This window comes from Cygnus atratus, chromosome 1, assembly GCF_013377495.2.
Source record: "Cygnus atratus isolate AKBS03 ecotype Queensland, Australia chromosome 1, CAtr_DNAZoo_HiC_assembly, whole genome shotgun sequence".
NCBI classification, from domain to species: domain Eukaryota; kingdom Metazoa; phylum Chordata; class Aves; order Anseriformes; family Anatidae; genus Cygnus; species Cygnus atratus.
In genome coordinates, this window is record NC_066362.1 from 185,046,368 (window position 1) to 185,069,335 (window position 22,968).

At 43.1% G+C, this 22,968-nt stretch overlaps 1 protein-coding gene across 2 annotated transcripts in view; it reads left to right on the forward strand.

Annotated features, from left to right (window-relative positions):
* Positions 1–22,968, forward strand: part of STARD13 (StAR related lipid transfer domain containing 13) — a 302,366-nt gene that overhangs the window by 134,736 nt on the left and 144,662 nt on the right. The window contains exon 1 of one of the 2 annotated variants that reach the window (XR_004778000.2): positions 14,099–14,302. The exons of the other annotated variant lie outside the window; for it this stretch is intronic. The gene's annotated coding sequence lies outside the window, so the exon portion shown is untranslated. Of the gene's footprint in view, positions 1–14,098; positions 14,303–22,968 lie in introns of those variants that run through there. 2 annotated transcript variants of the gene reach the window in all.

The following is a 22,968-nucleotide window of genomic DNA, read 5'->3' on the forward strand; positions in this document are numbered from 1 at the left end:
GGGTAGGATTAGTCTCTTAATGATATATTTATAGCTGCATAGAAGAAAAATGTTTATCTGTAAAAATTTACATCTTACTCCTCTAAGTATCTGAGAAAATGCAAGACTCAGGAACATTATATTTCATAAAATATATATAGTTTTTTTAGCAAAGTTTTAAAGCTACAACTTACTTGGATTGCTAATTAAGTCATTTACAATTGTTAAATTGTTTGCACAGACATAGTGGAAATGAAGCTCAAGCACAGAGTGCTGTCCTTTTGAGCACCGTACAGGCATAATGGCAGCCCGTCATTTGCAAACATTACAGCTTCACGTTATCACTGATGTTCTTCATATAAAAAGGTTATGGATAAAGCATTTACATTTATTTCCAAGTCAGTATTCAAACAATTTGTCGAGAGCTTATTTTCACACACTTTGGTTCAGAAGCCAAGTGTTGTCCAGGTTACAGTCCCCATTCTGTTGGGTGTTCTTTGCTTCTGGTTTTATTTCCAGGGTCTTTTCATAGGTAAAGCTGGCACAAGGCCTTAGGCAGTTTGACATCTCTAGCAGACTGCCAACGTTGGCATTTGTTTGTTTTATAAACATCTAGTGCAAAAAGTTAGCCCTGCTTTTTGCCCTTTTCCCCTTCTTGACTGCTCACCAACGCGTGTTGTCTAAATCTGATTTACAGCTCTTTGGACTCTCATTTGATACCAAAAATGTACGGTGAATTTCTAAAGTTAAACCAAAACTTCTGCTCCTGTATATTTTCACCTGTTTATAAGACAGAACTGATACAGTGTGCTCAATGGCTGGATGATGTATTGGAGAACTCAAAATACTTGGTAACTTTTTAAAGTACACCTTTTTGTTTGTTGCTTCTGTTGCCATGCTCCTCTTCTTTGGCCTCACAGCCTTGGAATTTTTGAAGTGTAACAAGCAGAGATGATATCCAGAGTGTTAAGTTACACGTAGGTAAGGAGCTGAGCGTACAATGAGATACGTGAGCGTACCTCTACCTTGCTGTGCTGTGTATGTAGAACATTGATATAACGTATTGTTCTTCCTTAGATCTTGATAGACCAAGTCTTATGATCACTGGGGAGGAAATACCGTTTATCTTCCAGTGTTTGTGTGCTGTGGCTGTGCTTTATTCTCAGGTGATACAATTTGGATGGGCACAGAGAATTCCTTTCCAGCAGTTTTGTTCCCCTGTGTTTGATCCTTCTTTTACTGAGGCCCGTGGCACACCGTCATTGACAATGTCAACGGAGGCCAAGTGGAGCGATAAATTACTGGAGCTCTGTGGTGCAGGGCTGCTGGCTCGCTGAGTACACATAGCTGTCCTTTGGAGAGCGTGGCTCACCTCTGTCTGCAGGGGTAGTGTTTTGTGATTGTCTTTTTAGATGATACAGAAAAGCAGAGCCTGCTTTTTGGTGGAAAACACTCCCCTCACACACACTTTAGACTGTTTTCTTCTGTTTGCCTCCTCTCTCGACTCCAAAAGTGAGTGAAAACTTTGCCAAGAAAACACGTTTGTTTGTGCCATGGCCAGAGGCAGCTGGTATTCAGCTAGTGGTTTGGATTGCCTGGCTGGTAGGAGCAGGGGGAGCAGATAATGTCGAGATTTCCCCTGCATTCCAGCTCTGTTTTCCTCCTATGGTTAGCAGGCGGCGAGTGTGACTTTTCCCACTCAGCGTTTCCCACAGTCTGTAAGACTTATCTGACAGTGGAGTTCGTGTCAACTGTCCAAAACTAACTAGGAGATATCTTCCTTTCGGCACTCCTGTGCTGTTAGTGCTTATCAGCGACACTCTCCAACTCAAATGGCTGCTTAATTTACAGACGTACTGAGACAAATTCACTTCTGTTGCAGCTCCATTGAGTTCAGTGGAGTTAAACTGGGAATGAGCTTGGCCGTAGGTGTCTGAAAAGCACAAGTGGGAAGAACGTGATATTAACAGAGTCAAGAGCCACGCCACAGTCAAAACAAAAAGGAAGCCCTGAGCTTTGGCAGGGCTCCCATTTCAGATTTCTGGAGTGTGATCCAACAAGGTGTTCATGTTTTACAGCTGCTGCTGCAAAAGCAAAGTTGTTATTTTACAGCGAAACAGTAAAATTTTCCAGCGTCTCCACATCAAAACGTAGCCTGTGTTAAAAAAAGAACAAAAGGCAAAATAAGTCATTGGACTGCAGAACACAAATTCTATTGAGAATTACAATGACTTTCAAATCTGTTGGAGACGTTCAAAAATACAGAGTGCAACTGAGATTTTCATACTGAAGCTGAGATTTTCAAATGAGCCTGCAATGGCTAAATACTGAAATCCCATTAAAATTCGACAGAAACAGGAAACATGAGATGGAATTCATACCTCCAGCTTTACCCCAAGTCTAAGGGGGCTCCCTGAGCCCCTTTCCTATCAGTGGGGAGAGGGAAGCACTTTCTGAGTGTGACATCTTCGCCAGCTGGAGCACACCCTCCTCCACAGGTCTCCTCTAGCACTTCTTCCAGGCAGCCGTTTTGGGGTGGAATGCTGTGGGACAGCCCCCTCCCTCCCATCTTCCCACCTCCCTCATTTCTCTTTCAACAATGGGTGCCTAAAATTAAGGCACATGAATCTGATACCTATTACTTTTGAGAATTTCTTAGATTTTCAGATTCACAGATAGTTAGAATGAATGAAGTGTAAAAACAAGCATTTTAAAATTATGTTTAACTCAATTCAGTTAACCCAGACTAGGACCACAAACAGCCAACAATGCAAAGCCCTTTGTTCATTGCTCTGCACACTTCTCTACAGTATGGATATTTTCTACCTACTGTCTTTTTCTCTTTTAGTCTTCTGGACTCCTTTATCTGTCTGTTCTCTTCATATCCTTCTTTGAAAAGTCCAGTTTTAGTTTTCCCCCTTACCATTTCCACTGACTATTCAGTTTCCTCTTAAATGCACTGTTGCTTCACGGTCTGCTTACTCTTCTGCTCATGATGCCCTACAGTGCTTTTCCTTCCTTATTTCTGCTTCTCCCGTTGCCTCCACACCATACCTCTTGTTCTCCAGAGCTCCTAAGTGCTCTCTGGTTCTCAGTGAAATGGGCAAAGGGCTTTGCAAGCTCTAAAGCCATACATAATACTCCTCCCCCAGTCTTGCTATCAAAACAATTTATTGCTTTTTCTTCTGCTGGTTAATGATCCTATCATGATCTATCATGACATCACCCATGGGTGATCTAAAATCATGATTTTTTTGTGCCTGGGCAGAGTACTTCCAGACTGAATGCCTGGACATGAGCACATTCTGGAGTCCTCTTTGCGAATAAGAGATGAAGCATGGTCAGAAATTGAGATAAAAGTGGGTGTGCTGGAATACACGATTCTTAAAGAGGAAAAGAAGACATTGTGGGCAACAAAAATAATTTCAGCTTCCCATATTAATTATCTTCTGTGTTTCTGAAAACAAATAAGCAAACAGGAATAAATAAAAACCAGATCAAGAGCAAGCTATAATACACCCAGATGAGAATACAGATGTAGGATCCATTGTGGCTCTGTAAAAATAATAATAATTAAAAAAAAAAAAGAGAGAGAGAGAAACATCTTTTTCATGGGAAAACAGGAAGAGATGCAACTTATCTGGGCTTTCCAAACTGCTATTCCAGAGGTCTTCGAAACAGATAGGAAACAACCTGAGAAATCAAAGTGTGGGAAGGAAATTTTAGTTCTAGAACATAAACTTTATAAAAGATCATAAACACCCAAATTAAACTTATCAATTTTCTGAATGAAGAGGGGCTAATAACAGGTTGTCTATAAGAGCTTCGCTAGAACAAGTATCATTTAAAGCTTCATTATCTTGACAAGTGAGTGAACAGATGGCAAAATCTGTACGAACTCAAAATTTCCTAGAGTACCAAAGATTAGAAAGATTTCCGGGAATCAAATTCAGATCACCAAAGCGAGGTGATTTGACAGTCTCAAAGCAGATGGGATTTCAATGTACCTAAGTGTGAGGTAATGCTTGGGAATGATTGAAGCATTGACTGATACCACATTATTAATGAAGTGCTACCAGCTCAGAAAAACACCTAGGTGACATTATGGACAGCTTAATTAAAACAGCCCAGTGAAAACAGCTGTTCAATTTGCAGCACTCGTCATGAAAGCAAATAAAATGCTAATTTATATGAACCATAGAGAACAGCGTTGATATTATTATAATGTCATCATATAAATTCAGGAACTATATCACGGTGACTTCCAGCACTGTCAACATTACAAAACTATCTACAAGAGAGAAGGCAGTAAAGAATGATATGCAGAGAAAATGCATTTCTTTTATTTAAAGAAGTAATAAAAAATGCTGCAGTAATAAATTTATATTCACCTATAAATGATGTGGATATCCAATGAACATAAGATACAGAACAAGTAGCACTCCAATGTGCTGGAACCTGTTTCCCCATTAATGACGACCATCAAATCAGCAAGAAACTGGGGGCTTTGTGCTCGTATATTCTCAACAAGCATGATGGGAGCAAACAGGAAAAGGAAAGTGTACATGCTTGAAGGAAGTGAAGCACATGGGAATTTTGAGAATTACTTCAGCAAGTCAAGAATTTCACCATTAATGTGAGGTCGTTACTAGTGCTCAGTGCTTCGTCTAAATTCCGTGGCATTTTTTAATGAACAATAGAGCAGTTCTTGTAGGAAGGGAGCTTGTCCCTGGAGATGATGGAGAAGACCTTGAGTTTCATTGGATCTGCACTAAAAGGTAATTTCTACCTGTATCAAGTAGAGTAATGTACTACTGTAACTTTCTAGTAGCGCATACAACCCACTTCACATTTATCCTGCTTAGCTATAAAAGATGAGCTATAGGACAGGAGGGAGGAGAATAAATCCAAATCTGTTTAAGTCCTAAAGGAGGATAATGTTTTCCAGATGAAATAGTATTCTTTATGACTTGACTGACAGCAATAAACTATTTTAGATCCCTGCAAAACCATTTAGCAACATTTGAGAATAGAAATGGGGAATAGCCTCCAATTTGAGACCATAAGAAGACTGGGTTTTGGTTTTCACATTTACACCCTAAGCTTTTTTCCCTTTAGCAGTGAAATTCCCTAAAAAGTTTTTAAGGCCTGAACTCTGAAACTATGTACTTGATAATTTTAATCAAATTAACATCAAGGTTATACTGGGTATAAATATTCTCTGTCATTTAAACTTAGCCATCTTCTGTCTCAAAAACTAACACTAAGTAAGATCTTGCTGAGTTCTAATGGATTTAGCACCTACTCTCCAAGCAATTTACATGTTTTTTTCTAATGTCGGTGATTCAAAAAAAATTCACTGAAATGTAGATCTCAGGTAACTACTACAGAACCCATTCATGTCAGCACAAAATGACAAAAACTTACTGAAGTCAGTCTGCCTGACAGTGGTGAAAGTAAACCATATGAGCAACTTCTGCATCTGCAGCACTGTAAGGATGTCCTGACATCATTCATAGGAAACTGTTTCACTGGAAGCCACGGAAAATGAACTTTAGAACCAGTAATACATACCAGTGAAATACCAACTTTTTCTTACCTTGCTCCACAGGCCTGGGTGCCTACCTGCTTTGTTTACACGGCACTGAACTGAAGTCAGGAAGACTTTTGTATGTGGAGCCTCAAAAAAGTGCGTCTCCTTATACTAAGGGGGGGAGCTGGGCCAGCTGGAAGGCAGTGCTCCAAAGGAGTGCAAAAGGGAAATGAAGCCTGCTCTTTTCTTTCTGCCGTCAAATTTTCAAGTACTGTTAAATCAAAAAGATGCCCCTTTCTGGAAGCTGGTGGTATACAGCAGTGCTGTGACCTCTGGCATCATGCTGGTCACATTGCCACGCATTGCAGCAGGTGATGGTAACGCTTCCTCAAGCTCTCCCTGCTTTTGGCATGCTGGGCTGGTGACAGAGCAATCCCTGCTATCACCTTTCTTGGGAATTAAGCTGGTTTGCAAAGTACTACTTTCCATCCCAAAATTGAGAAGGAAAAGATCTTAGTATTTTCTAGGTTTCTACCATTGTGTTTGATGTATCTATTGATGTAATGGTAATTTAACATCACTGTTAAAATTCTGTAAAAAGCAAAGGGGTACATAGCATAGATTTTTTGCCTCTTACATGGAGAAGTTGGAGTCTATCTGGGAGACCACAATAATTTATGCTTTGAGTGGTGGACTATTGCATTCTTACAGTGAAATCCTTTCACATAGACCATGATTATACAGCAGCACATCAGTGCTCTTTTAAATTCTGCTGCCTGCTATGACAGTGACACGTTATAGCTTGCTTACCTCTCTGCTCATATATGTGGTATTGTCCACAGAAAAACACAGTACAGCTTTGTTTCCAAGATAATGCATCTTGAGTGAGATTATGCCATTTTGTGAACCTGCTCAACCTGCCTGCAAAAGGTAGGAAGAAAAAAAGGTGAAGAAGCTCCAAACTTGGTGTCATGAATATTTTTATAGACTTACAGTTCTCAGCTATTTATCTTTTGCCTACCTGATTCTATGAAGCCATTACTGACCCAGTATTGGACATCCTTTGATAACTTTCTTCCCCTCACACTCTTGAATAGTTCCAAGGGCAGCACTACAGGCCTGTTCATGTTTTAACCAAAAAAAGCAAACCCCTCAGTGTCTCACAGTGAACCGTTCTCTGCTCAGCTCTAAAATCTGAACTGCAGTTGTTGCTGCTGACTTGTTAATATAACACAGACATCGACATTTCCTGGTTACTGTAAACACTGAAATGCTTTTGGAGTTAATGGAGTACAGGTGCTGCCCGACGCTACCAAAATGTTCTCACAGAAACAGAGACATTTTTGGATAGAAAGAGCTGGAGGTCCACCTCGTCCAGCCCCTTCTTCACAGCATGAATATCCTGCTTCTCAGTGGGAATATCCAGATATGTTAAATGTCATGAAATAAGCATTCTTCCTAAGCTTAAGCTCCTTTATACCAGCAGGAACAGCGGTACCGCTGAACCTGCTGTAGCACAGATTTCTGTAACGCCAGAGCTGAGTGATGGAGTGGGTTTAGACAGGCCCTGGGTCTGCTGGGAAACCTTCCCAACAGGTCTGTGGGAAATTATGCTTACCATTCAATAGCCACCAGTCTTTGCCTCGAATAAGGCCCAGAAAACACTGTGACCAACTGCCTGGCTGTTCTTCACTGTGGTAGCAAGAAGAAATTTAAAATCAGCTTTAATAAAATGATTAAAGATCCCGTAGAAGTGTTCAGGTTAATAGGGGTTAACTTGGGCCTCAGCCAAATTGTGATTCTGGTCATTATAATTTGCCTAGCTGAAATCCTATCCCCTATTGCAACTGGACACGACATTCTTTATTTCCTGTCCAAAAATATTAGTGGCATTGCTGTGCCATTACACAGCTGCCGTGCTCGGTTCCAGAAATGGCCGCATGTCAATTCTATTAAACATTTTTAAAAAATCTGTTGAATAAGTTAAAATAGTAGCTGCGCAATAAGTAGCAAAGGAAGTTCTAAAAATCCATAGCTTGCATTATACTGTTATTGGCAGTATCCTCCCATCAGTCAGTAACCTGAAATCTGGGAAAGCGTGTGTGCACGAGCATTTGTGTAGCTGAAGAAAGTCCTTACCCTTTCTTAAAAGTAAACTGGTCTTGGCAACAGCTCCATTGAATTGTCATTAGAACCTGTTGTCAAAACTGGTCGTGTTTTCCTGTGTAATCCAGGAGAGTTAAAAAAAAAAAAAAAAAAAAAAAAAAAAAAAAAAAAGAACAAGCTCCCAGGTCTCTGAACCAATATCCAGATACGGTGTGTGCTAAATCGCCACTGACTGCTGCAAAGCTTTTTTTTCTACAAATGTTTCAATTATTTCTACTGTGATGATAATAACAGTTGGAAGCCTGAAAAAAAAAATAAAAAAATCTTAGTTTAGACAAGGTCCCAATACAATATTAAGGAAATGAGCACAAGAAAGGTGTAATTTAGAATAATATATTTTTGTCAAGCAACAAAAAGGTGGGGAAAAAATGCGACACCAGAAGCTAGAATGAGAAGAGCAGGGGCAATGTTCTGCGCTGAGACATTTCTTGTTTCAACATAACCGCTCACTTCTGCGGGTGCATTAATCACCTTCAAATGTCAAGCTCTGCTCCTGTAAAAAAATACTATATCTACACGCATAAAATGTATGCCACATTCCCAGTTGCTTAATCATTGAAGAAGTGGTTATTTCTCCAGTGACCACCAGCTTTGCCCAGCCCAGGCTTTCATGTCTGCAACATACTATACTTTAAAGATGTCCACAAAGCATCCTACCAAAGACACTGAAAGTTTATTGGTGCTTGGTTTATTTTGGCCATTTTTCTCTGCTGAGAGATGGGCAAGGGCTTCTGTGTCTGCATTTCGGAGAAATTTTCAGTTTGAGTATAAGCTTTGTTGTCTACTAGAGGTAGGCACTAGAGGTGCTCTTTTGACTTAGTGATCCATTCACTGGCCATCCGTGCCACAGATACCTCTCTATAACCTTTTTCGCTCCTCTCACTGACTGCAGCATCCTCCTACCTATCATGTGGGGCCTTCCCCTGGGGTTCATTGTTCTTGTGCAACAACTTAGGCTGAGTTAAGGAGGCATGAAAAGAGCAGGAGAGGGATTATTCAGAAAGAATCTGCAGGAGCTAGCTACGGCTAGGATCTGAGATACGGATAGAAGTCCAAGGTAAGGTTGGCCAGCTGGTGAAAATCCTGCTCCATGGTAAGAACAGGAATGTTGCAGTTGTTTTCTAGAAAACAAACAGAGAACCCTGAATTTTTCTCTAATTTTATTCTTTAAGAAATGAATTTTCTCTCTGGAGGAGTTTTTCAGGTGAAAATTCATGGTTGCTCTAGGAAGAACTTCTATCCCATGTTTGCCATCTCATCGTTATTCTCACTTACTCTGCCTTGATAGACATGGTCTGGTCTACTTGAGTGCATCCCAAATGCAAAACCGCTGGCAGTCCTCTAAATCACAATTCATTGCAGTTCGCTCTGCCTTTATGTTGCATCCAGCGGAGGCTGGTTGGCTGACGGCTGAAGGCCCTTCCGCTATCTATCATTCGCTCAATATTAAAAGCTTGATTCCCACAGTCTGTCTGCATGGGATGCCAGCTTTCATTGTCTACCCATTACATTTTCAAATATGCATCGGCACGCTTTCTCTAAAGCTGCCCCTCATGCTTGGGAGTTGGTCCTCTGAATATATTACGATATCGCATTAACCTCCTGTGAGACCCTCTTGCTAACTTGCTTCGTGTCAGTGCCTCCAAAAATGAATTCTGGCATGCTAACACCAGCAGTTAGTACACTGGCCAGCATTGTTTTATCGTTCTCATGTACTCTTCCCTTCCTACCCTTCTCTCCACTGGTGTCTTGGTTTATGTTTAGTTTGCAGTTGCCTGAGGGCAAAGATTGTATTTTTGTTCCATCCAGTTTCTGGTTCTAGGTACTTTGGTATTACAGTTTCTTATTAATAATATACAACCATTTGTCATGTGAACAGAAAAAAATCTTAATTCCCCCCCTGCCCCCATCTCCTCCATGCCAGTTCCAGCAAGGGAGGTGGAGTGCAGTCAAACAGCAGATACTTTGTTACTGGAGTCTGTATCTGAGCATACTTTGAGCCTTTGCACATTGAATTCTGCAAGAAGTCCTGTTTATTTCAGCATTAATCACCGTGAACAAAAGTGAAAGAATTTGGCCCCAGCTAATGCGAGACAGCAGCGCTCTGCTGCTGGCAAAACGTGGAGTGATCCTTTCCCAGGGCTTCAGGAAGCTGCAAGGGAGAAGGGCGAACAGATAGGTGCCAATCTCTCAATAAACTGAGCAAGAGTGAAACAGCTTTATAACTGATCCCTATTAAAGCTACCTTAAAATGATGATCATTTGCATATAGAAATAACCAGCAAGGAGAGCGTGCCAGGGAACAAGCTGGAACATTTTGTCCTCGTTCATAGTGATTCTTGTTTTTCTCTCTCCGAAATATTTGTTTGTTTACTTAGATGTAAAAGAGGACACCTACTCATGTCCTTGGTACTTTTCACATAACTTCAACCACAGAATTAGTATGCAATTCACTGCAGTCTGCTGTTAGGAAAACAAGCAGTGGAAAACCTCAGATCTTTTCTTCCCTTCCAGAAGTAAGTCAGACTTGCAACATCAGACTTGGGACATACAGCCCGTGATAGAAAACAAATTCCAGAGCTGTAGGACCCCCAAAGAGATAAAGATCATTGCCAAGGATGTAAATATTACTTGATGTATGTATATCCGGCTGTCTGAGCTGCTATTTGAAGCTACAGAAGTACAACATCATTTGGAGTATAATAAACTTCAAGAAGCTTCATTAATTTACAGTCAGTCCTTGAGGACTTATTGTAAAGGCGTATTGTAAAGTTTGGTATTGTGCTGATTAGCATCAGATTGCATCAGGGATCCTGTACTGCTAATTGATTTCGTCTTTGGTTCTGTTATTTCTTTTTAAGATATACAAGTTGAGGAGGTTGTGTCCACCGAAGAGCATGCAGTAACCAAGGTTGTGCTCCTTTCTTGTTTTCCTCTGCAAGGCATTCCCGGGTTTGTTTTTCCACAAGCAGACCACTCTTCTGATGTGGTTAAACTAACACAAAATGCTGACTCTCAGTAACTAAGGTCTAGAGGAAAAAAAGGAAAGAAGTTACACTTTTATTGTAGGCTTTCAGTAGTTTACAAATGGCAAACTGATAGGTTGTCATCTCTGTCTTTCCTTAGGCCTGATTCTGTTCTTACCAAACGCACGGGATTTTTTGCAGTGACGTTGTTAGGACTGGATCAGGCTGCACAATGGAAGCTGTAACAAATTAAAAACACACTGCTAATTAGAGGCCAGATTATTATGTAGCATCAATTAACTTGCCATTTAATTACCATGGTGATTGGGAGGAACTATAAATTGCTAAATATATAATTAGAACATCAGACTTCTGTGCCACAGTGGCATCAGAGCATGGGTGTAATTAGGTTAGATTTTTTTCACAACGTTGTACATGGTTGCAAGATCTCCAGAGACAAATACCACTGTCATTCCTGCCAGTATTCTGTTATCAATGAGAAAAGGCAAATGTCATAGTTCAACTTCTTTTAGGGCAGCTGGGAATTTTCTCCTTTTCCCTTCATCATAAAAACATTGTTTTTATTGCAATTATTCTGAACAGAACCATCTTGGCAAGACTAGCATGAAGCAGGAAAACTGCTCTTTCTGTGGAAAATGTTCTCACCCCCCACATCCCACCCTCCCCAAAGGTTATCCGTCTTGTTCGGGATATCAAAAACTTCCAAACTGTGGACAAGAGCTCTGATCAGTTGGTTACTTGGGCACTTACCCAGTCAATGAAAATGTGCGGAGGAGGTCCAGAACGTTACCTCTTAGTCATGCTTCCTAACATCCTAAAAAGAAGTGAAACATCTTTGACCTGTGAGTGATCCCTAACACATACCTTTCTTCCAGCAGGTTGTGTAGCGCAGCTTTTGTTGTAAATGCTGCTATTAGGTGTAATACATCAAAAATACCTGCACTGGTAACTTGACTTGTGAACAGCTGACTGTGATTAAAGATGTATAATGGGAATGGGCCAGTTGTTGCATGAGATATTTTCTCATTACTCAATAGCACTGTTTTCTCTGGGGAAAAAAAGTACAGTATCTGGTTTTGCTGCTGGATTTAGTTTTCCGCAGTAATGGCAAGTACCTGGAATTAGTAAGATTTTTGTCAGTGCCTGCCACAGAGATCAGTCTAGGCTTGCCAGTTCTGTTCTGCTGCTGATTATGAAATACAGCCATATCGCGGGCATTTATCTTGGTAACCTACGGTGAGATAACACAGTATTAGCACTTGCTAGTATCTCATTGCTAATTGGCCATTTTCAGTAAAACTAGACGTCTAGGAACATTTTTGATAAAGGAACATCTTCAAAGTGGTATAAAAGGGAAGAGAATATCTATTACTGTATCACCACTTTCTGGCCATTACTGAAAGGAACTGAAGAAATGAAGACATATTTTCCAGACAGACTGGATGCGGTGAGGGGGCACCTCCAAGTGTGGCTGCCAGAGGACCACTTTTGGAGGTTACAGTGCTGACTGACACGGACCGTAATCTGTGGGCAATGACACAGCAATATGGATAAAAACCTTTAAAACTGAAGTTGTGATTTCCTGTCTAGACCGTGTCATAGCTGATCTTTATATGGCAGCTGAGCAGGGTATCAGAAATCAGTTGCTCATCTCTACCTGGTTCCTAGCAGACAGGAGCCCCTGGCAGAGAACAAGCACTGTGAGTGTTACATACCATTAATGGCTGTATTGGTAGGGAGCTAAATAAAGTGAGACAGAGGTCAGAAGCTGATTTACAGGGTGAAAAAGCTGATTGCAGGAACTGTAATCCTCTCTCCTCCCATTAACATCAGCAGGTGTTTGCTCTGGATCATGGGATGTGGCGGTATTTACGTAATTATGCTGTCCTCCTGCCAGATGTTGGGGGCATCTGGCCCTGGAAGAGTTTGTCCAGTCAGTCGGAGGATGCTGTAGGTTGAATTGCAGACGGATGAGTGACATACAGTATCTTTACAAGTTCTGTAGAAGTACATCATCACCACCATATTACATAAAATGCAGTAGCTTAAGATGAGTCTTAAGCATTTTAAGAACAGGGACAATGAAAAAAAAATCACATCAGAGGGTAGGCAAAAGACATTAGTAAAACTGAGTGGTAATATGGAACACAGCTGTGTGTTTGCTTGTAGTTTGTATGGGTATTGCTGACATTACAGCGACAATTTTAATTTAAACAAGATGGGGATATCTGTAATGTTTAACATGATTGCTTCACCAGGGTATTCAGCTGTTTCAGTGCATGGCACTCACTTTAAGGAACATCAGCCTCTTCATTGCACATCACAGACACTCTGCAAAAATAGTAAGTAATAAATAATGGTTTGCAACCGAATGAAATTAAGCCCCTATTGTCCTTTCCTGCTATCAGACTCTCTGCTGCCAGTAATGCTGGGAACCATCCGCTCCATGGGCGGTGAGAATAGGGAAAGGGCAATCATTACAACAATATTTCCCAGATCCCAGAGGAAGGAGAGGCCCCAACTTGGTTTCCTAAATGGGGTAAGGGCGCTGATGTTGGTCTCTGGCTCATCTAGGGATGGAGGAATCGGAATTCCTTTTTGTCTGCAAATGTGTGCAAGAAGTGACTGCCAGAGTTTAGTTATGAAACCTTTCAGGAGGGCAGGAGCTTGTTAGAGAGGAGATAATGAAGGGGGTATGGGAGGAATGAGGCAGGGGGAGGGAGGCAGAAGATAAGTGGGTGGAACGAAAAGAGGGAAAGAAATGGGAGAGACTGCGTTGCGAGGAGAGTGACTTTGGTGGAAAGCTGATAAAAAGAGACCTCAGAAAAACTATTTTATTCTGGCAAAAGTACCGTCGGGGGTGAAGTGGCTATTACTACTTCCTGAGAGAAAGATAACACCCTGCTAGCCGGGTTTTCTGTCACCTCGTTGTGGCTGACCTCCCTCTGCCACCCCAAGAGCAGCAGGCCCGGCCATCGCTGGTGGGCACCAGTGGGTCCGGGCTGCCCTGAGGAGGGCACCCAGGGCTGTGAGCACCAGCCCAAGCTTGGGTGCAGGCTCACGGGGCGGCTGGGACCCAACCGAAGGCTCCCCAAATCAAGCAGGGTCACGAAATTTAGGCGCAGGGCCACCTAAAGTTGACACGCGGGCCACCGAGGCTGGGTGGTGCCTGGGGACACAGTTGGCGCCTGAGGGGAGCCGGGGTCAGCCATTTCGCACCGCCGACCCCTCCCGGACTGTGGCGGCGGGTGGGGGGGGGGGGGTGCGCGACCCCCGTCCCCTCAAAGCGGGGCCGCCCCCCGGCTCCGGGCCGGGCCCCGGGGCACCTTCCCCGCCCCGCGGGGGGAGGCTGACGGCCGAGCGGCGGCCCCGGGGCGGGGGCGGGCGGCGCTCAGGTGCAAGGGGCGGCGGTGAGGCGGGCTGCGGCGCGGCGGGGCTGCCCCGCGGCCCCATGTGGCCGCCGGCGGCGGCGCTGAGCGGGGCCGCCCGGGGCGGCATGAGGAGGCACCGAGGATGAGCAGCCAGCGCCGCCCGGGCAAGGCGCAGCTCCGGCGGTCGCTGAGCGAGCAGCTGCGGGACTCCACCGCCAAAGCCTGGGACTTGCTGTGGAGGAATGTCAGGGAGCGGCGGCTCGCAGGTCGGTCCCGCCGCGCCGCGGATCCTGCCGCACGGGGCTCGGCGAGCCCGGCCCGAGGAAGGGGGGCACCTGCCCCGGTGCACCGGGAGCAGGCTCGGGGTCGTGCCGGGCTCAGGGCTAGGGCACGGAAATCCAGGTGGGCGGCTGCCCCTCCGCGGGTCGGGCTCACCTGCGTGTGCCGTCGGTTTTCTGAGGCACCGGCAGGTTCAGGTGGGCTCCTCGGGGGGGGTGGCGTGCGGGGAGGGCTCTAAGTCCCCCGGGAAAAACGGTCTGCTTCGTTACAGGCGCTGTCACGGCTCTAGGGCACCTCAGTGCTCCTGAGGCTCGGGCTCCTGTCCCCAGGTGGAAAGCAGTAGGACAGAGCAGGTGCTCCGGGAGGTCGAGGCACTCCTAGAGCACTCCTGCAGCAGCGGCACCTTCGAGTCGTGTGTGTGACTGATTTGTTTGGGCAAAATGCTTCATAAATGCAAAGATGTGGAGGGTGCGCAGCGGGGCGAGGTAGAGTTACGGTACTGGGAAGCGATACATCAAGATTTATGAGCAGAATCGTGTATAATGAAGGGTAATTTGTTAAGACGGATTCCTCTGCCACATCCCCCAGCACTGTTAGGAGTGTGGTGACCTTGCCCAGGGCACTGTGACATGCTGGTATTGTACAATGCGAGGGTAAACAGCGTGAGGTATGAGTGCCTACAGTTTGTCTACAGCACAGGACTTCATATGTACGTACAGTTAACATAACGGACGTAAATTATGTAGTAATTTTTGGAAAATGAATCAGAAGTGGGTAGCTTCACTAATAAGTTATTAAACCAGTTAATTCTGCAGTGTTACGGTTACCCAAAATCTAAATCTGTCTTTGCGTGTGATCTGCTTATTCCTATATTAAAAGCAAATGCCAGCAGACGTTCAGCAATGACACTGGCTATTTTTTTTTCTTTTTTGGTCAAAGACAACTATTGCTTGATTGAGCAAAGGACCTGGGCAGGCTGCCACGAAGCCATAGCCAACTTCTTAAAGCCACCGTGTATTAAAATTGGTGGTGTCAGACGTTTTGGTTAAGGTGGATAGAATACTAACGTCCTGGGTTTATGCGCTTCTGTAACTTAAGTGCTGTTCATGATACATATGTCCTTTAATTGAGCGAATTATGTGACAGCATAACACAATGTGTACAAATAACATCTGTTGATTCCAAGTATGTTCTGTAGTTCCGATACTTTATGTCTCAGGGGTTTTTGTCCTTTCTGTATGTATTTGTCACTCTGGCTGCTGTAGCTGCAACACATATTGGTATGCCTCCTTCCAACTTCCATTAATGGGAAGGGAGGGGAATTTAAATCTAAAAACATCTACATGTGTTGTCTGGCTTGCTGGTTGCCAGAGCAGCTTCTCCATCACAATAGATCCAATCCAGCACAGGTAGGTAGTTGTACAAGTTCTCTCTTTTTCCCAAAGTTGACATCTGTGGTTCAGCCCTGACAGTCAGGGCAGCAGTGTAACCAGTGGCTGGTTTTGAAGAATAACAACCAAAACAAAACGCAGTTTTAACCATCAGTATGCTGTCCTGTACAATCAAGAAAAGTAAAGGCTTGCAATTAAGTCACCATTGTGATAACAGCTTTGCCAGCACTTACATAATTACTCTTTTGGTCTACTTTACTTTTCTATTTATTTGTTAAGGTTGTGCCAGTTGCCCAACATATAACCACAAAGAAAGTGTGTACAGGACAGCTACTGCTTCTTTCATAGAAATCCCGTCACGGAGGAGCCATGGAGGTCTGCAGTCCTCCTGGTGGGATCAGCACTCCCAGTGGGATTGGCACTGGGAGCAGGGCTGGTTGCTCAGGGCTTTCTCCAGTGTTCCTCATGAGGATCCTCTGCAGGATCCGTGTGCTGGAGCAGAGGGGTGCAGTATGCAGCTGGGCAGCAGCAAGGAGCTGAGCCTTGACTGGAGCAAGGAGAGAGCTGAACCTTGGCTCTGCTGCTCTCAGAGAGGCAGACAGCATGGCTGGGCTGCCGTGACAAGTAAGCGGTGCGTAAAAAGACCACTACAGTGTGCGTCCACCCTTTCTCCAACCTCTCACCCTTTTACTGAGAGGATCGAGCAGTCTGGTCCCTGCTGTGCTCCTGGCTTGGGACTGTCCCGCACTGTCTCATGTTCAGGCAGGAGCTGTGGTGCCCAGCAGCTCCCGGTCACTCTTCTTGATTCGCCAACCTGGATTTGTTTCTTAAACAATGGGTGTACCTGCTGCAGTGATGCAAATGCCAGCCTTAGGCTTTCTGTGCTTACCATAATTTTTGCAGAGGTGGTTCACATGCTGGTAATGTTCCTGCTATGCTTACGTTTTTTGTTAGGATTCTCAAACTCATTCCTTCCCTAATATGATCGCTTTTATGTCAGTTCAAGATTGGAAACATGAATTAAGCTGATAAAAAGTATCTAATGCACTAATTCACGGTTTACCATAATTTTAAAGAAATCTGCCATGAAATAGGTTTTTGTGGCTTTTGTTGTTGCTAGCAAAACGGAGCAGCTTAGCTATGATGAAGCACATACTTTCTGGCTATTGATTGGGAAATGAACCAGGATTTAACTCCCTTGTTGGAGTGGTGCCCTATTGGTCTGAAAACTCGTATTAAATACCATGTTTCACTGTTAGGGTAATTCTGGACCACTATGCTATTATGGAAATTTGGAACTCGACGTACACATTTAACAAACCCTTTAACAATAATGACCCCAAGGTGTTTCTGAGATCACTACTCAAATCTCGATCACCTGTTACAAGAAAACACAACGAGCCTTAGTTATTACATCCGTAGTATGTAGCTGAAAAGTACTCTTTCGGTTGCTATACGCTGAAAAAATTGGAACAAATATATTTAAGTTTTGAAGCTCAGGACTTCACAGTCAGGAGATGCCAGGGGTAAGGTTGCCTGTTGCTGCCTTGCTGTCCAGCCTCCTTACAGAGTAGGACTGTCTTTTAATGATGTCATTGCATCCCCTTTTTTTTGCACAGAACTTTCTCCCTCATTCATTGTACAGGGTAACAATCCCCATTGCTGAGGGTATCAACCTAAAGCCTGATGCAAATTAAATTTCCTCGCTGAGTGTTGCAAACTTCTTGCCATTAACGTTTTAGCTGTATTCCTAGAAGTTGTAAGATTATGTCCCATTCTACAGATGGGAGCCAGAGGCACGATGAGATTAAACTCACCAGTATCAAAAACTGAGTATTAGAACTTGAATTTTTAGTAGTTTTATTTCCCTGTTATAAATACTTTAATACTTAATTGCTCTCAGTGACTCCTGTTGCACAATAATTATGCAGATCAGGTTTCCAGGATCTAATTGTGCTAAACTCGCAGAGTAAGTCACATTTCCTGCCTGTCTGGACAAATTTTATATCAAGTGACTTGCTGCAAATCAGACAGACGTGGGCAGACACTCAGGGCCACCATTTAGTCGGCGTAGTCTTGGAAACCCCATTTTTTCCTGCTTGTTGTCTCCCACCCTTCCCTGCATGCCTTCCAGCATCAGCGAGAAATAGAGCAGGAGTCCTGCAGCAATTGGCTTAATTAGCTACAGGGCTCTGATCAAGGCCTGGATCGTTGTTCATCATCAGACGGGGAAGTGTATGTGAAGACACTGCCTGGTGTGATCTTGGGCAAAGATGAAAAAAACAACAAAGGTCCTTGGACCCCACTCAGTTTGGGGCCCGGCCATTCCCCATGCAAATGGAATTTGGGGCAACTTTTCCGCGGGTCTTCAGTGGTTTGCTCAAAATGGCATTTCAAAGTTTGATAAATCGGCCGGGTTTGGACAGATTTTTCAGAGGCTGGTACTAAAATGACTCCTTGAGCCTTCGCTGTGACGGATGAAGCACTGGTGAGTCAAGTAGCATGAAAATATGCAGTGGGTCGATGGACCTTGGCCTGAAATTATCTTGGAAGTGGATGACCTGCAGCATCAAAAATTGGGAGCATGAAGCAGGTTCGTGACTTAAAGCAAATTTTACTCTGAACAAGCTGAAATTAAGGTCTTTAAATGGAAGGGTTTAGAAAACCTACGCTTTGGGCATCCCTGATCAGTCAGGAAGATCTTACACACTGATACGCAGCTACAGGTATCTCTTCAAATGTGACTGAAATGCGTTTATGTCAGAGATGATGCCGAACGTTAGCTGAAGTAGGATAGGAAATGGAGGATAACTTGTCCAGCTGAAAACGTGGGAAGGCATTGTGAGGCAGAAAATAATTACCACATCCAGAATTTGGCAGAGACATCAAGGCGATTCCCCCTCTCCTCCAAAGAGTAATTTGTGGTTGGTTTGTGGGCTGTTGGGTTTTTATTGGGTGCAAACGATCAGGCGTGAGTTTGTGATTTTGGGAGTCTGTGCTCCCTGGCACGAGCAGAGCCGTGGGGACAGGGGAAGAGCAAAAAAATTAAAAAAAAAAATTAAAAAAAAAATGGTGGTCACAAGCAGAGCTAAATGAATTGTAGCAAAGATTTTGTTATGCCAGTGTGGAGCCAAAACCTGCCATATTTCTGAAGCATATGAAAAACCTGGAGTTTGTTGGGGTCAGTCTGGTGTGCACGCTTTTATGTCCCGTTTTAAAATGATGCCCGTGTTTTCAGAAAGCAAAGCAGAGACGTTCCCTACCCATGCACTGGAGAGCACAAGATGCCGATTCTCGTGGATGTTGATAAGACGTGGAAGTGTAAGCTCCCCCCAGCCCTAACCCATCAATGGGAAAAGACTGTCCTTTGTCAAGGAGAAAAGCTATGAAAGCTGTTCTTTATTTGGGATTGAGTGCTTCGCTTCGGGGAAGAAAAAAAAATGACTTCTGAGCGATTCTTTTGGTTTGGCGTGCCAGGAAATTTTCTGTGGTTGTATCAGTCCTGCAAACAGAGTGATAGCCAAACAAGTAGTCGTTAATGTCATAAATTACATTAATCGCTCTGTACACGCAGTATTAACGTTGGGAGGGCTTTCTAGGTGAACTTCTGTGAAATAAGTAGATGCTTCTCTTTGCGTGCAGGCAGTGTCCGTGCTCTGTAATTTCCCTGTCCTCCCCGAGATGCTCCCCGAGGACCAGGGCCCGGGCTGCGAGCGGGGGCGGCGGGGGCAGAATACCACCATTGTGAGCGCTGCCGCCACCTTCCCATGACCCGCGGGAGCCAGAAGTGAATTCCAGAAATACAATTACAAAAATACCAATAGGCTTGGCGTGCCAAGTGTTTCTCTATCAGCGGGAGATTGTGGAGGGAGCCACAGGCTCCCCACAGCCTCGAAATTCAGAGAGAGAGGTGATTTTTTTCATGCCCTCTCCCGTGGCTCCGCTGCCGTTCACCACGTGAGATCTGGAGTGACTCTGGAGGAGCTGCAGAGCTTCCGAGAGCAACAAGAAAACTAATCTTCTGGTTTTACGTTTAATACACAACTTCTGTATGTGAACGAGTCCTGCTTCCATCAAAGAGAGCTATATCAGAGATTATTTTCCCAAGGGAAATGCAAATTCAAATTTGATTACTTAATTTCCTAACATGAAGCCCAAAGCTCTGCTGATAAAATGACAAAGCGCTGCTGACAAGAGGGATGGATACCATTTGGATCAGTCAGTTGTGACTTAGCTAAAGAGGAAAGATTCTTGATAAATCTCATTTAGTCTGGAGCTTGGGTGTTCACTGGTTTTAATCATACATTAATCTTTAACATATACCTATATATTTTTTCTAGGACGTTACGAGGTCAGTCCTGTTTCCACTACAACTTATTTATGTTTATTTTGATTTTTGCTGTTGACTTTGTGTGGTTCCTGAAGCATCCACCAGGTTCTTTCAGTTCTCAGTAGGCAAATGTTTCTCCATATTTCTCCGCACCTACACACGGCCGTGGTTTGTTCCACCGGTAGGTGTTTCCTGTGCGACCAGAAGCCTGCTGATGACAGTCAGTGTGCCGCACAGTGCTTTTCTGGAGGATCCCCGTTAGTCTGTAATTGTTGCTGATGTCTGCAGACCATGATACTTGAAACAAATCAGAGTCCTGTTTTTCCAGAAGCAGAATGTGTAGTACAAAGTTCCTGTATGTTTAGATGGATGTATTTATTGTTGGATTTGTGTTGTTTGTTTTTTTGTTTTTGTTTTTTTTTGATACACAGGAGCTCACATAGACTGGTATAAATATTTAACTTATTTGTCTGACTTTAAACTGTAACAATGCTTCTCCATCCCAAGATTGCTTCTTAATACCAGTCACGGCATACTAAATTACACGTCGTTCCAGTTATTTCCTACTAGGTGTGCTCTATTTTTATTCATATGACCGCAATTCTAAAGGCCACTTTTCATATCCCCACTCAAGTGACTTTATTTACAGTAATAACTATGCTAGACCGTTCATACAGAACATTTATATCCACAACAAACTGTGAGCTGCTAAGTGAGCTCCATAGCAATTCGCATCAATACAGCCTCGTGGATGGCTGGCCAGCAGGCTCCTGAACACAAGAAGTTCCCGGACTCGGGATGGCCCAGCAGGCTGGACTCTCACCCTGCTGCCTTCCAGTCACAGCCCCAGCACGATGGGATTTTCAGTTTCAGGAACCAGCAGAGTCACTTCTGAAGTGAGTTTTGTGTCATCGCTTTCTGTTTGAGTGAAAAAAAACCTGCAACAATCATTCCTTATTTTATTTAAAAGTAGTCACTCATAAGGGTTCTGAGAATTTGGATGACTTCATGGTTCAATTTGTGTAATCCTTGCCGGCAGTACCAGAATGGCCGTATCACAGAGCAGTGCTTTGACGTGTGTTTGCCTTTCCATGTTTTGTATCTCTCATTTATCTTGTGAGACAAACGTGCTGTCTTGCTCTTCCTATTTTCCTTTTACTTTTTCCTGTCATAGCGCAGCCAATTCCTGCAATGTTACGTGTCATGATTTCTTTAAAACGTTATCAGCTTGAGTCACAACTCATTGAGAAACCCAGCTTTCAAGTGAAAGTATATTTTACTTTCAATAAATGTGAAGTTTATTTAAATCTCAAGTTTGAAAAGGAAAGCTTGAAATTCTGAACTTCAAAAAAAGATGGAAAACAAACAAAAAATCCTGATGGATTTTGTAAAATGTCAGAGTTTTAAGCCAGCCTTGTGATTTTAGGGAGGTGGTACCTGCCTTATGAGTCTTAAAAAATTAGTTTGGGGAATATTATTTTCACTTATTTTCAATTTGGCTGATGCTTTCTTTTGGTTATTGCAGACTTAAAAGTAAGGCAGTGTAAGAGGCTTCTTGACTGGCATCAGGCATCCACAAGAGCACTGCGTTTCATTGGCTCCTCGACATGTCCTGTTTACAGCTCAAAAATGAAAATATTTTGACAATCACACCATCCTGGTGCAGCATATACTGCAAATAAGCAAAGATTAGATATATACAGAAATGAGCACAGTAAGTAACTGCACTTGGTACAAAGAGGGATCAAGAACATTTGCAATTAAGTGTAATTGGTTCCAAATAAACCCAAACTCCAAAAAATAATTGAATTAATTTATGTAATAATTTAAAATACTGCTAAATACTCTGCCAGTTGTTCCAGTAGAGGGCAGTAATTTACATACAGTGATTTCCAGCAGTATGGGTGCACAATATGCCTGGAAGAACACTAGACACAATAACCGGTTTTATTAAGACGAGGCAATATTCAAGGCTTACTGAATGCCTCAAGTACAGTGTGCCATCCTGGAGTTTTACTTTCTGTGCTTTTGCAGCAGGACTTAATCACGTTTAATTACACCAGGATTTATGCAAGTCATACTCAGCTCACTTGAGTAAATCACCTCCACATGCCCCAGTGCTCCATGCAGAGGTATGCAGCACATGCCCTCAATTTAATGCTACAAAACCCCGGGACTCAGGGACTGTGACACAGCTCTTGCATTGTTTTGGGCACTTGATGGAAGAAATCTTACCAAAAAACATGTGTTAGGTTCCCAGGGTAAACACTTGAGGTCAGAAACCATGGATGCAGAGCCCCTCTTACCTGCAGGGTGTTCATCTAGAGCAGTGTGGACAAAGCAACTCTGCATCTTTTGGCCTGGGGTCCTGAGATTACTTACAGACTGAATGTGTTTAGCAATGTCAAACTAGCCCCAAACTCATCAGAGTTAAAAAAAACAAAACAAAACAAAAAAAAAAACCAAAGCTAACAAGAAAACCAAGATGCTTCCAGCTAGTGCATCATCCAAACCTAAAACGTACTCTGCTGTTCAAAGTTATCAGAGAGAATTGTATTTCAGCATATAATTTAATCAAGATACCGACTCTCCCCTGTTGTTGTTGAACTGTAAGTACATAGAAGAGTTGTTATGTCCAGAGATCATTTTTACAGCTCCAGCAGCATGCTGTAATACAGTGGAAGAGGAGGCACTGAAACTTAAAAATTCTGCATTTTTAAGCTGCAACAATTTGATTCCTAACCTATTTCAAAGCAAGTACCATTTAAAATTTCTGCTTAGCTGAGAATTGTTTAAACTGTATTTCTCTAGCATTAATGCTCATGCTGTGACTTGAAAGGTAGAATTCAAACTCTCTAATTGCCTTAATATATTTCTTTGAGTACCTTTAGTATCACATTAAATCAGAAAACATGCTAAATTGGTGCAGAGA